Source organism: Cnephaeus nilssonii, assembly GCF_951640355.1.
Source record: "Cnephaeus nilssonii genome assembly, chromosome: 1".
Taxonomy (NCBI): domain Eukaryota; kingdom Metazoa; phylum Chordata; class Mammalia; order Chiroptera; family Vespertilionidae; genus Cnephaeus; species Cnephaeus nilssonii.
In genome coordinates, this window is record NC_137072.1 from 20,057,585 (window position 1) to 20,069,151 (window position 11,567).

General features: G+C 41.9%; 1 pseudogene across 1 annotated transcript; it reads right to left on the reverse strand.

The window, feature by feature from the left end:
• Nucleotides 1-659: 659 nt before the first annotated feature.
• LOC307100446 (transcription factor BTF3-like) lies at nt 660-1,601 on the reverse strand (annotated as a pseudogene). The gene is made up of 2 exons: nt 1,427-1,601; nt 660-963 (listed from the first exon to the last, which is right to left on the reverse strand). The product of its transcript is annotated as a transcription factor BTF3-like (transcript).
• Between the last annotated feature and the right edge of the window lie 9,966 nt (nt 1,602-11,567).

An 11,567-nucleotide genomic window follows, 5' to 3' on the forward strand; every position in this document is an offset into this window, starting at 1 on the left:
CTTCCTAGAGAGAGGGCCTTTAAAGACACACACACACACACACACACACACACACACACACACACACACACAAAACAACACACACACACACACACACAAAAACAAAACACCAAAAAAAAAACACAACAAAACAAACAAACAAACAAACAAAGAGTGGCTTAAATGAATGCGTGTTTTTTTTGTTTGTTTTTTTTTTTAAATATATTTTATTGATTTTTTACAGAGAGGAAGAGAGAGGGATAGAAAGTTAGAAACATCGATGATAGAGAAACATCGATCAGCTGCCTCCTGCACAACCCTTACCGGGGATGTGCCCGCAACCAAGGTACATGCCCTTGACCGGAATCGAACCCGGGACCTTTCAGTCCGCAGGCCGACGCTCTATCCACTGAGCCAAACCGGTTTCAGCTGAATGCGTGTTTTTTAACCTTTGTTACAAACTTTATTCCCAGGCTTCCTCAGCTTAATTTGCTACAAAGAATGATTTGTTTCTAAGCAAAAACTGAAAAGAGCTGCAGTGTCCAAGGGGCTTGGGCTTAAAAATATTAGAGGTATCGATTTCATCAGATCCATAACAAATTTTGAAAAGGCATTCATCATATAAAATAGCAGCCCCCAGTAACTTCTTCAAGGTTATCTTCTTCAGAAATTGGCTCAGTTCAGTTGGCTTCGTTCTTGGAAGTCTCATCAAAATTCTCCACAAGATCTGGAACTTCATCATCATCATCCCCTCTGGTAACAGTGGTACTTTGCCATCCACAGATTGTTTGGGCCCAGCTTTAGCCAGTCTCCTTAAAGCAGGCAGACCGAATGCCCCCTGCTGGTCGGCGTGCAGGGTAGCACCTCTGTCAGCCGCTTTGTCTCAGCACCGCCTGGAACCATGGAAGTATTTGCTGCCAGAGATGCCTGAACTTTAGGGATGTTAAAGTGGATCACTGCTCGTTGGTTTGTGAACATATTTACCTCTGAAGCATAGTAACCTCCATCTTGTATAAAACTGCTGTTTGAATTCTCTGCTATTGTTCGATAGTCCCTTATTCTGTAAACTCTGTCATTTTTAGACAGTCTCTTATTCTATAAAATCACTGTTTTAATTTGAATAATAGAAAAAGATTAACTGTCTGACCTTGCAAGCTAGCCATCTAATGTAATGGACTAATACTGATAATAATTCCCATATTTTTATGCCAAATGTTTGTTCTTTATGTATCCAAGATTACAAACTGTAACAATAACTCACACAGAGCTCTTTATAATATCTGCAAACAAAGAAGCTCGAAAAGTATAAATACAGAAAACTTCCTGTATGTGTTGCTCAAAGATTTGGAAGTAACACCTCCCTCTGGGCCTCGTGCAATAAATGACTCCTAATTAATTGGCTCATTAAGGCGTCTTGTATCTCATTCGCTGATTTACGACACAACACCTCTTCAATACCAGAGGAATTGTTACCCCTAACTTCTTTCAGAACTGGAGTTTCTGTCATCTGCCATCGCTGTTCTGTGAACCGCCTTCTTTCTGCGAGCAGTTCCTTTCCCACCAGCGCGCACTTGGGCCTGCAGCTTAGTGCGTTTCTCTTGGTTCCTGATAGTTCCTTTCATCTTGTTGGAGAGGAAATGGGGCCTTGTGGGGGACTAGGGTTGGCACTGAGTGGGTCTTGAGCAGAGCAGCTGAGGATCAAATGAATGTTTCCGTACGGAGGGTATTAGAAGACAAAAGGAGTGACGTCTCTCTTCTGTGGGCTTAATACAAACATTTTGGTTCTGCAGTTGAAGGGGTAGGGGTGTTTTTAAAGTGGACGACCACACAAGAAAGGAAGAATTGGGATCCGGAAGGATTACATCAGAAGTGACCCAAAAAGGAATGACCATGAGGAGAGGAGCATCACCACCCATGTACTGAGCCCTCATGGTCCCTGTCACTGACTGTCACACGCATGGCTCCCTGCACACGGATACACGCTTTCTACATGCAGTGCTGCTTCCCTGCTATAGGAGGCTGAACTGGGCAAACACCCAGCTCCACAGAGCTTCCCAGCCTGCTCAGCACTTCTCCAGGGTCTGGTGGGAAAGCTGTGTGGAGAAGAGAGCACCACACAGAATCATGATGGACATCCTCTTACGGGGTTTGCATGTGACACTCGCAGAGGGCTCAGCACCACAGGAGGCAAAGGAAAATGGAGAGGCACACACACAGGGAACACAGTCCAAAGGATCCATAACACAGAGAGCGTAGCTCTTAGCTGCAGGAGCAGAAAAGAGGAAGATTGTGGCTGAGACAGCCTCACCATGGAGCACCCACACCAGGATGTCCAAGACTGGGGCTTGCAATACAATCCTTCGTGGCTTTAGAAGAAATTAGTGGAATGCCTTTTTACATTTCTTTATCTCATTGCTTCTTCGTTGTTATTCTTCGTGTACCTTGAAAAAATGCATATGTTGAGGGAAGCATGCTAAAATTATTTTCACTATTGGATGATCAAAACATTTAGATCAGCGGCTGGAGTGATATTGCATCTTGAAAATGTTCCTGTCACAGCAAGGCCTGGAGCTGGGGCTACTGACTCTGCCTTCTTTTCTCCTTGTACTTCCTTACATTTAAACCTCACTAATGAGGTGCCCCAGATATATCTCCACTAAGGGCCCCGTCTAGAAATGGTGACCAGTTTTGGTCTATATGCTGTCATGAATACAACAACCATGTAAGTCAAGAGGGTGAGGAAGGGGAGATCAGAGCTACGAGCCTGGGAAGGAAACTGGAGTGGTCAGAGGGGAATGTCCAGCTGCCCCCAGACACTGTCAAGGAAAGGAGGAATTGGGATTGAGGCTAGAATCCCATTGATCTACATTAAAAATTATGTCTTTCCTGTGATTTGCTTTCTTGGATACACACTTCTGAGGTGGTTAACTTGAGTATTTTAATTGAACTTCTAGGTAGTTATTCAGTGGAGATCCCCGGGAATCATTTAACATTAAACATTAAAAAAAAACACATTAAAACATTTGAGAAAAGGTCTCTAAAAATAACCAAACTTTCACAGATTTTCATCAAATTTCCTACCTACTCTATAGGTCTGGTAGCTGAAAATTTTTCCTATAGAGCAAAACACAGAAAAGGCTGTATTTAACAGTGGCAAGAAATTCACTAAGATACAAAAAAAAGAAGAAATTTCCAAACTAACATATTGAAAGTAATTTAATGATTTTATTCAGTATCATTAAGCAAAAATGAAACAATTGCAAACATAAGGTAGCAAATGTATGTTATTTCTACTATGTTCTAACATCCATAATTATTGCTGCTGATGGTAGAATTCATGAGCTTGGTAGAATAGATCAATGGGTGATTAGCTATCCTTTTCATATTCTATACAGATGAAAACCTAACGGTTTATTCATAAATGATTTTTCTTACAAAAGGAGAAACTATTTTCATAAATAATTTAGTATTCTTCAGCCTATTGATAGCATCTCTCTTTGTCGATTACATTTGTTCCAACTAAAAGTGTCTTGAGAAGTTCAAATATGTAAGTTACTATATGATTCATAATAACTTTGCTCCAAAAGATGCATCCAACCTCCAAAACCTTGGTCAGGTTGCTGCCAAATATTCCTTAGCCCTGGTTATGTGTCCATTTCTATCCAGCAAAACTGTGGACAACCACAAAGGAAAATTAATCATGGTCTCTTGGCTAAGGGAGTTTGCACTCTAGCAGGGGTAACAAAACATGCACATCAATAATTATAGTACAAGATCAAACATGCTATACGCTGATTAAAAAAAAGGCATAAATAAAACATGGGAGGATATCAGAGAGGAAGCGCTCACTTCCAGGGGGGCTATCACAGAGAACGGTGCATTTGATCCAGACTTAAAGGAAAAGTATGATTTAGGAAGCTAAAATCAAGCAAAGAAGTGTAGGAGGCAGAGAAGAGGCAAACAGGAGGGGAGGAATGGTGGTGGGAGCTAGGCAGAGGGGGGGAAGAGTAAGGAGAAGGGGAACCCAAGAAAATCACAGCGTCTCAGATAAAGAATGGAAAAACTTGGAGTAGGTTAGGAAAGAGTGAGTGATCGGATAGAGTTAGCTCGAATGCAGAGAGGAGTGAAGGAATAGGTAATAAAGAAGAGTAGGTTGGTTGGTTCAAAGACTATGGTTAGAACAGCTTCTCTTTCTTACTTTCGTCTGCTTTCTTCTTTCAGCCGTGCTTGTTCTCACCCCACTTTGGAGCACCCATAAACTACTAATTTTGTTTATTTTTTACTTACCTGTCTCCCTTCCTAGACTCAGAGCTCACTGAGGGCAGGACTGGTGTTGTTTTCCTTTCTGTAGCCACAAAGCCTAACATGGAGCTCAGCACAGAGAGGCCTGTAGGATGGATAAAAGCTGTCCTGTGGGTATTTAAGATTTTGCAGTTGGTGATCATGTCTAATGATTAACAGCTCGGCATGCCATCTGGACAGTCAACCTGACCTGGTTTGGAGGCCACCTGGGCTATTTCTTCAATCTGATCAAGACTTTACACGAGTGCTTACCTGCTGCACGTGCATTACTCTTACTTGCCAAATGACCACCTCACAGGGTTGTTGTGAGGATGAAGCGAGCTAATGTGTGCTGGATCTTTAGCACATTGCCTGGGACATAATAAGTACTCCATTTATATGTTATCTTATTATTTAATAGTAAATATGGCTTGTCGATGACACATGAAGGCTGCTCACGATGTCAGTGTGACATTGGCTTTAAGTTCAAAGTACAAAGGCTGGATAAATAACTCTGCTTTATTTTGGAATCTTAAGTGATACCAACAACATATGTATTTTATTTTAGTTTGACATATGACACACATATGGGAGAATGCAAAAACACTCAAATATATAATGTAATATATGATTATGTAGGAAATATGCTCATAACCAATATCCAAGATATAAAATGGAATATTGGTCACTCCTCTGATTCTCCCACTGTGTCCCTTTCTAATTGAAACCCTCTTTCTCTCTATAAAAGTAGCCATAGCCATGATTCTTATGGTGGTCCCATCCTAGTTCTCCTAGCTTTTCTTTAAAGTTTCATCAATTAGGAAGCATGGTTTCTCCTATTTTTCAGTATTATACCAATTAGAATATACTGCATGCATGCTTATGCGCCTTGCTTCTTTTAATCAATATCGTGTTTGTTAGATTCTTAAAAAAAAAAAAAAAGCTCTGGTTCCTCCTTTTTCACTGTAAGAATTTCAACATGCTAATGAATGTGCCACAATTTATTCATCCACTTAATGTTTATGACCATTTTACTGTTGGATATTTGGTTTATTTACAATTTAAGATTACTATTATCAAAATTCTACATAGAACATTCTTATACATGTTTACTCATACACAAATGCTTGCATTTCTCTTGGGATATATCCAGGAGTGGGACTGCAGTATGATAAGGTATGTGTAGCTCCAATTTTACTATAAAACTAGAGGCCTGGTGCACGAAATTCGTACACGGGGGAAGGGGGGCATGTGTGTCCCTCAGCCCAGCCTGAACCCTCTCCAGTTTGGGACATCCCTCTCACAATCCAGGACTGCTGGCTCCCAAATGCTCGCCTTCCTGCCTGCCTGATTGCCCCTACCACTTCTGCCTGCCAGCCTGATCATCCCTAACCACTCCCCTGCCTGCCTGGTCACCCCTAACTGCCCTCCCTTGCCTGCCTGGTCACCCCTAACTACCCTCCCCTGCCAGCCTGGTCTCCCCCAACTGCCCTCCCCTGCAGGCCTGGTCGCTCCCAACTGCCCTCCCCTGCAGGCCTGGTCCCCCCAACTGCCCTCCCTTGCAGGCCTGGTCCCTCCAAACTGCCCTCCCCTGCAGGCCTGGTCATCTCTAACTGCCCTCCCCTGCTGGCCTGGTCCCTCCCAACTGCTCTCCCTTGCAGGCCTGGTCCCTCCCAACTGCCCTCCCCTGCAGGTCTGATCGACCTCAACTGCCCTCCCTTGCAGGCCTAGTCCCTCCCAACTGCCCTCCCCTGCTGACCATCTTGTGGTGGCCATCTTGTGTCCACATGGGGGTGGCCATCTTTGACCACATGGGGGCGGCCATCTTGTGTATTGGAGTGATGGTCAATTTGCATATTACCTCTTTATTATATAGGATGTGAACTGTTTCTCAAAGCATTTGTACTAATTTCTACTCCTGTCAACAATGTATGGGACATGCCATTACTCTACATGCCAGTCAACACTTGCTATTTTCAAATTGTTAATTTTACCATTCTGGTGTGTGTACTGGGACCTCAATATGATTTTGGCTTGTACTTCTAGATTGTTGAGCACAGTGGCATATTCTTATTAGTTGTTTAGATTTCCTTTTTGTGAAGTGCTCATTCAAGTCTTTTACACATTTGTTAATTGGGTTATCTGTCTTTTCCTAATTGACTTGTGAATGCAAGTTCTTTGTTGATTATGTGTTGTAAATATCATCTCATTCTGTGCCTTGTGTTTTCACATTCTTATCATGGGTTTAATTACTTAATTTTAATATTATTGCAATCTTTTCTTCTTATGTCATATTTTAAAACCCTGCTCAATGCCATAAAGATATTTATAATCATATAAACAATTTAATATTTTTCTTTTCACATTTAAATTCATAGCACACTTCGAGTTGATCTTTGTGTGTGGTGTAAGGCAGGGGTCCAATTTTATTCCTTTTCCACTTAGATGCCCAGTTATTGCAGGATCATTTAATGAGAAGATGATCATTCATTTCCTCAACTGTTCTGCAATACCTGCTTTGTCACAAATCATCCCATATAATAGAGAGGGAATATGCAAATTGACCATCACTCCACCACAAAGATGGCAGCACCCACAGTGGAGGCCAAGTTCCCGTAACAAGTCTTAATAAGCAATCAGCAGGGACCTCAGGCCGCACCCCCCACCCGGCGGGGCTTGAAGGGGGACCTCAGGCTATGCCCCCTGCCCCAGTGCCAGGTTGGGGGACCTCAGGCCATGCCCCCGGCCCCAGGACCAGGCCAGGGGACCTAAGGCCATGCCCCATGCCTGTGGCCTTGATGGGGGACCTCAAGGCACACCCCCCATCCCAGCGCCGGGCCGGTGGACCTGAGGCTGCCCTCCCCCGCCCCCACCCCCCCGCCCAGCGGGGCTTGACAAGGGTGGGACTGGCTGGGTCTGGATCTAGCCCAATGCAGGAGAGGCAGGCTGGGTCTGGATCTCACCCAATTTTGAGGTGCACGTGGGTGGGCAGGGACTTGACTCTGGATCCCGTAGTGTGCCCCAGACTCTGACAGGAGGAAGATTTTCATATACATTTCACTAATTTTCTTTCATCTCTGACACTTCTATTATAGAGAAAGGGCAAATAGCAATATTAAAATATTTCTTCTAATTAATCCCCTCTTAATGTGCATGAATTTCGTGTACCAGGCTACTAGTGTCAATATATGCATGAGTCCATTTTGAGTATCTCTACTCTTTTCCATAGGTCTATTTATCTGCAGCAGTACCACACAGTCATGATTGTTATAGTTTCACATTAAGTCTTTATATTTGGCACAACAGATTTTCTTCAAGAGTGTCTTGAATGCATGTCAGATATACTTTGGGGAGAATGAGGCAAGAAAGACTGATGATGTGGGACAATGGCCAGGTAAGGTGTAAGAAGGGGAGGAATCCTAAACACTCAAGAAACTAAAGTAAGATGCTGAGGTGAGCAATGAGGGGGTGAGGGTCACATAAAGTAGGGAGGTGCTAAAGACAAACATCTCTCAAGTCATCATTTTTATTAAGGTGAAGAGGAGTCAGTCAAACAGTCTGGGAGTTCTGAGGTGTGCTGTAGTGGCTTCACCCCTGGACACACAGAGGTCGTATTAGCAGTTTATGTTACTCACTTGCTCTTTTTAAATGGAGTTTTATTGCCCAATTTTTCAGTCTCTCAATTGATATGTTCCATTTGGATTTTAATCTTGCCATATTTTCCCTCATGCTTATGGTTCAAGCCAATTTTAAGGCTAATTTTGGTAGAATCCATCTAAATTGAGTACACAGGACATATGAGATAATACCTCTCATATAGAGGATTTTATGCACAAGAAGACTTTTATAGAATTCCTAACCATCAGTCTGTATTTCTTATACAGTTAAGAGGGTAACTGGTCAAGAGCTTTAAGATGATAGTACTGATTGATCCAAGATTCTCAATATCTGACATTAGACTTCAAAATGATGCTGTTTAATAGTGCTTATTGGCCTGCCTCTCTCATTCCTCAGAAAATGCATGTTGCATTGTAGTTGGTTTTCAAAATCTGTGCAAGCTGAGCGGCCGTTAAATGCAGCTTTGGAATAATTGCCCTTCCTCCATTGTTCAGTTCATAATAGCTGCAATAGCTCAGACTGCTAAAGTAGAGCCAACTAAGTAGAAAAATATTAAAGAAACAACAAGCATACCTTGCCTAGAAGTAAGCAAGGATTTTTCTTTTAGTTTATGATATACATAAATTAAAGGTCCAATAAAATACAGACATACAGAAATAAAAATATAGAAGAAAACCCTCACTGGGCATAGGTTTAGACAGTACTGGAAACTACAAAAGTTCAAGTCCAGCCAAAACCGGTTTGGCTCAGTGGATAGAGCGTCGGCCTGTGGACTCAAGGGTCCCAGGTTCGATTCCGGTCGAGGGCATGTGCCTTGGTTGTGGGCACATCCCCAGTAGGGGGTGTGCAGGAGGCAGCTGATCGATGTTTCTCTCTCATCGATGTTTCTAACTCTCTATCCCTCTCTCTTCCTCTCTGTAAAAAATCAATAAAATATATTTAAAAAAAAAAAAGTTCAAGTCCAGTGAGATATTGCAAGACTATAAAACGTAGGAGGCTTGATTTTTTATTACCTTAAGAACTTTGACACAATATTTAACACAGTGTAAATTCATTTCAGAAAAACATTGTGGTACACATATACATATGTCTAGTATGAATGCATAAAATTTTAAAGAAAATAAATTCATTTTTTAAAATTTCTTTATTGATTAAGGTATTATATATGTGTCCTTATCCCCCCATTACTCCGCCAACACCCCCACTCATGCCCTCACCCCCCTGGTGTCTGTGTCCATTGGTTAGGCTTATAAGCATGCATACAAGTCCTTTGGTTGATCTCTCCTCTTTGCCCCCACCCTCCTCTACCTTCCTTCTGAGGTTTGACGCACTGACCGATGTTTCTCTGTCTCTGGATCTGTTTTTGTTCATCAGCTTATGTTGTTCATTATATTCCATAAATGAGTGAGATCATGTGATATTTATCTTTCTCTGACTGACTTATTTCACTTAGCATAATGGTCTCCAGTTCCATCCATGCTGCTGCAAATGGTAGGAGTTCCTTCCTTTTTACAGCAACATAGTATTCCATTGTGTAGATGTGCCACAGTGTTTTAATCCACTCATCTGCTGGTGGGCACTTAGGCTGTTTCCAAATCTTAGCTATGGTGAATTGTGCTGCTATGAACATAGGGGTGCATATATCCTTTCTGACTGGTGTTTCTGGTTTCTTGGGATATAGTCCTAGGAGTGGGATTACTGGGTCAAATGGGAGTTCCATTTTTAGTTTTTTGAAGCAGCTCCATACTGTTCTCCACAGTGGCTGCACAAGTCTGCATTCCCACCAGCAGTGAAGGAGGGTTCCTTTTTTCTCCACATCCTTGCCAGCACTTGTCGTTTGTTGATTTATTGATGATAGCCATTCTGTCAGGTGTGAGATGGTATCTCATTGTCATTTTGATTTGCATCTCTGGGATGATTAGTGATTTAGAGCATGTTTTCATATGCCTCTTGGCCTTCCTTCTGGCTTCTTTCGAAAAGTGTCTATTTAGGTCTGTTGCCCATTTTTTTATTGGGTTGTTTATCTTCCTTTTGTTAAGTTGTATGAGTTCCCTGTAAATGTTGGAGATTAAACCCTTATTGGTGATAACATTGGCAAATATGTTCTCCCATACAGTGGGCTTTCTTGTTGTTTTGTTGATGGTTTCTTTTGCTGTGCAAAAGCTTTTTATTTTGATGTAGTCCCATTTGTTTATTTTTTCTTTAGTTTCCATTGCCCTAGGAGCAGTATCAGTGAAGAAATTGCTTTGGCGTATGTCTGAGATTTTGCTGCCTATGGATTCCTCTAGTATTTTTATGGTTTCCCATCTTATGTTTAGGTTCTTTATCCATTTTGAGTTTATTTTTGTGTATGGTGTAAGTTGGTGGTCTAGTTTCATTTTTTTGCATGTATTTGTCCAGTTTTCCCAACACCATTTATTGAAGAGACTATCTTGACTCCATTGTATGATATATTTGATGTGTATTTTACCTCATGGTAAATGCATGTTATCTACCATAAAAGCTAATAAATAATGTAGTAAACTTGAGCATTAACTTATTTTATAAGTTACTTAATTGTTACAAAGTAAATCAATCTCCCCCTCCCCCCCTCCCCGCCACCATCTTAGTCAATTTTAGTATCTTCTTTTGTGAGCCATACCTAATCTCACTTGCCAATTGTTATATTCCTATTTTGGGAAATTTCTTAGATTCTTTTGATTGTCCTTTCCATATCTCCTCAACTGTAAGTTATCCCCCTCTTGTGAAATTTTTAACAAACAGGTTTTTTTGGCTCTTTCTAGTTTATTGCATAAAGGAGTTAAACTAGTCCAAAGGTAAAACAGAACCCAAATGGTAACATGATACAAGCTGTGAGGTTTTTAAACTCCTGACATGGGACAGAGGGAAATGCTATTCATTGCAAGGAAGCCCTCTCTTAAGCTTCAGAGCCAAAAGCACTTCAACCCATGAACCTTCACTGGTTGTCCTTAGCCAGTCCCATCTCTGCGAGGAAATGGCATACATTCTTGCACTGATCACCTGCACCTGAATTGCTTCTCCATATTTTGGATGCTCAATGACAGTACCATTGCAGGCAAATTTCTCTTTAAACACCTCCACTAGTTTCTTTTTATCATAATCATCAGAGATCCCTTGGACCGCAGTAAGGATCTTCCTGCCATTTCTCTGTTGAATTATTATATGGATATAGTCCTCAGGGCCAGCAGGAAGCAGATCATCACCCTTATTTGCATCAGCAAAGGGTGGAGGCTCTGGAGAGCTGGCTAGGGGACATACTATAGGATTCCTTTTCCTCGGTGGAGACAGTGGTGGGCGCAAGAAGGACAGGGGAGGAGGGTATCTGGAAGCTAGAGGAGCACACGGGGAGGTTGCTCTGTCCTCCCTGGTGGTTCAGCGACTGGGGCCTAAAAAATATATTTAAAAAGAAATTGTTTGGAAATTGGAAAGACATTTTCTTCTAAAAATTGTTTTCATAGTTGTTAAGTCCTTTGGCCAGTTCTCACACACACACACACACACACACACACACACATGTGCACACACAAATATACATATTGTATTATGGGGAATAAGTTCCATTTCGAGCTGAGATGTCAGAAATGTGTTTTATTCCCATGCTGCTCCGGGACTTGCACTTCCTCTCCACCTGAGGTCTGCTGCCCTGGAGGGGACGTTCTCCAGCCCTG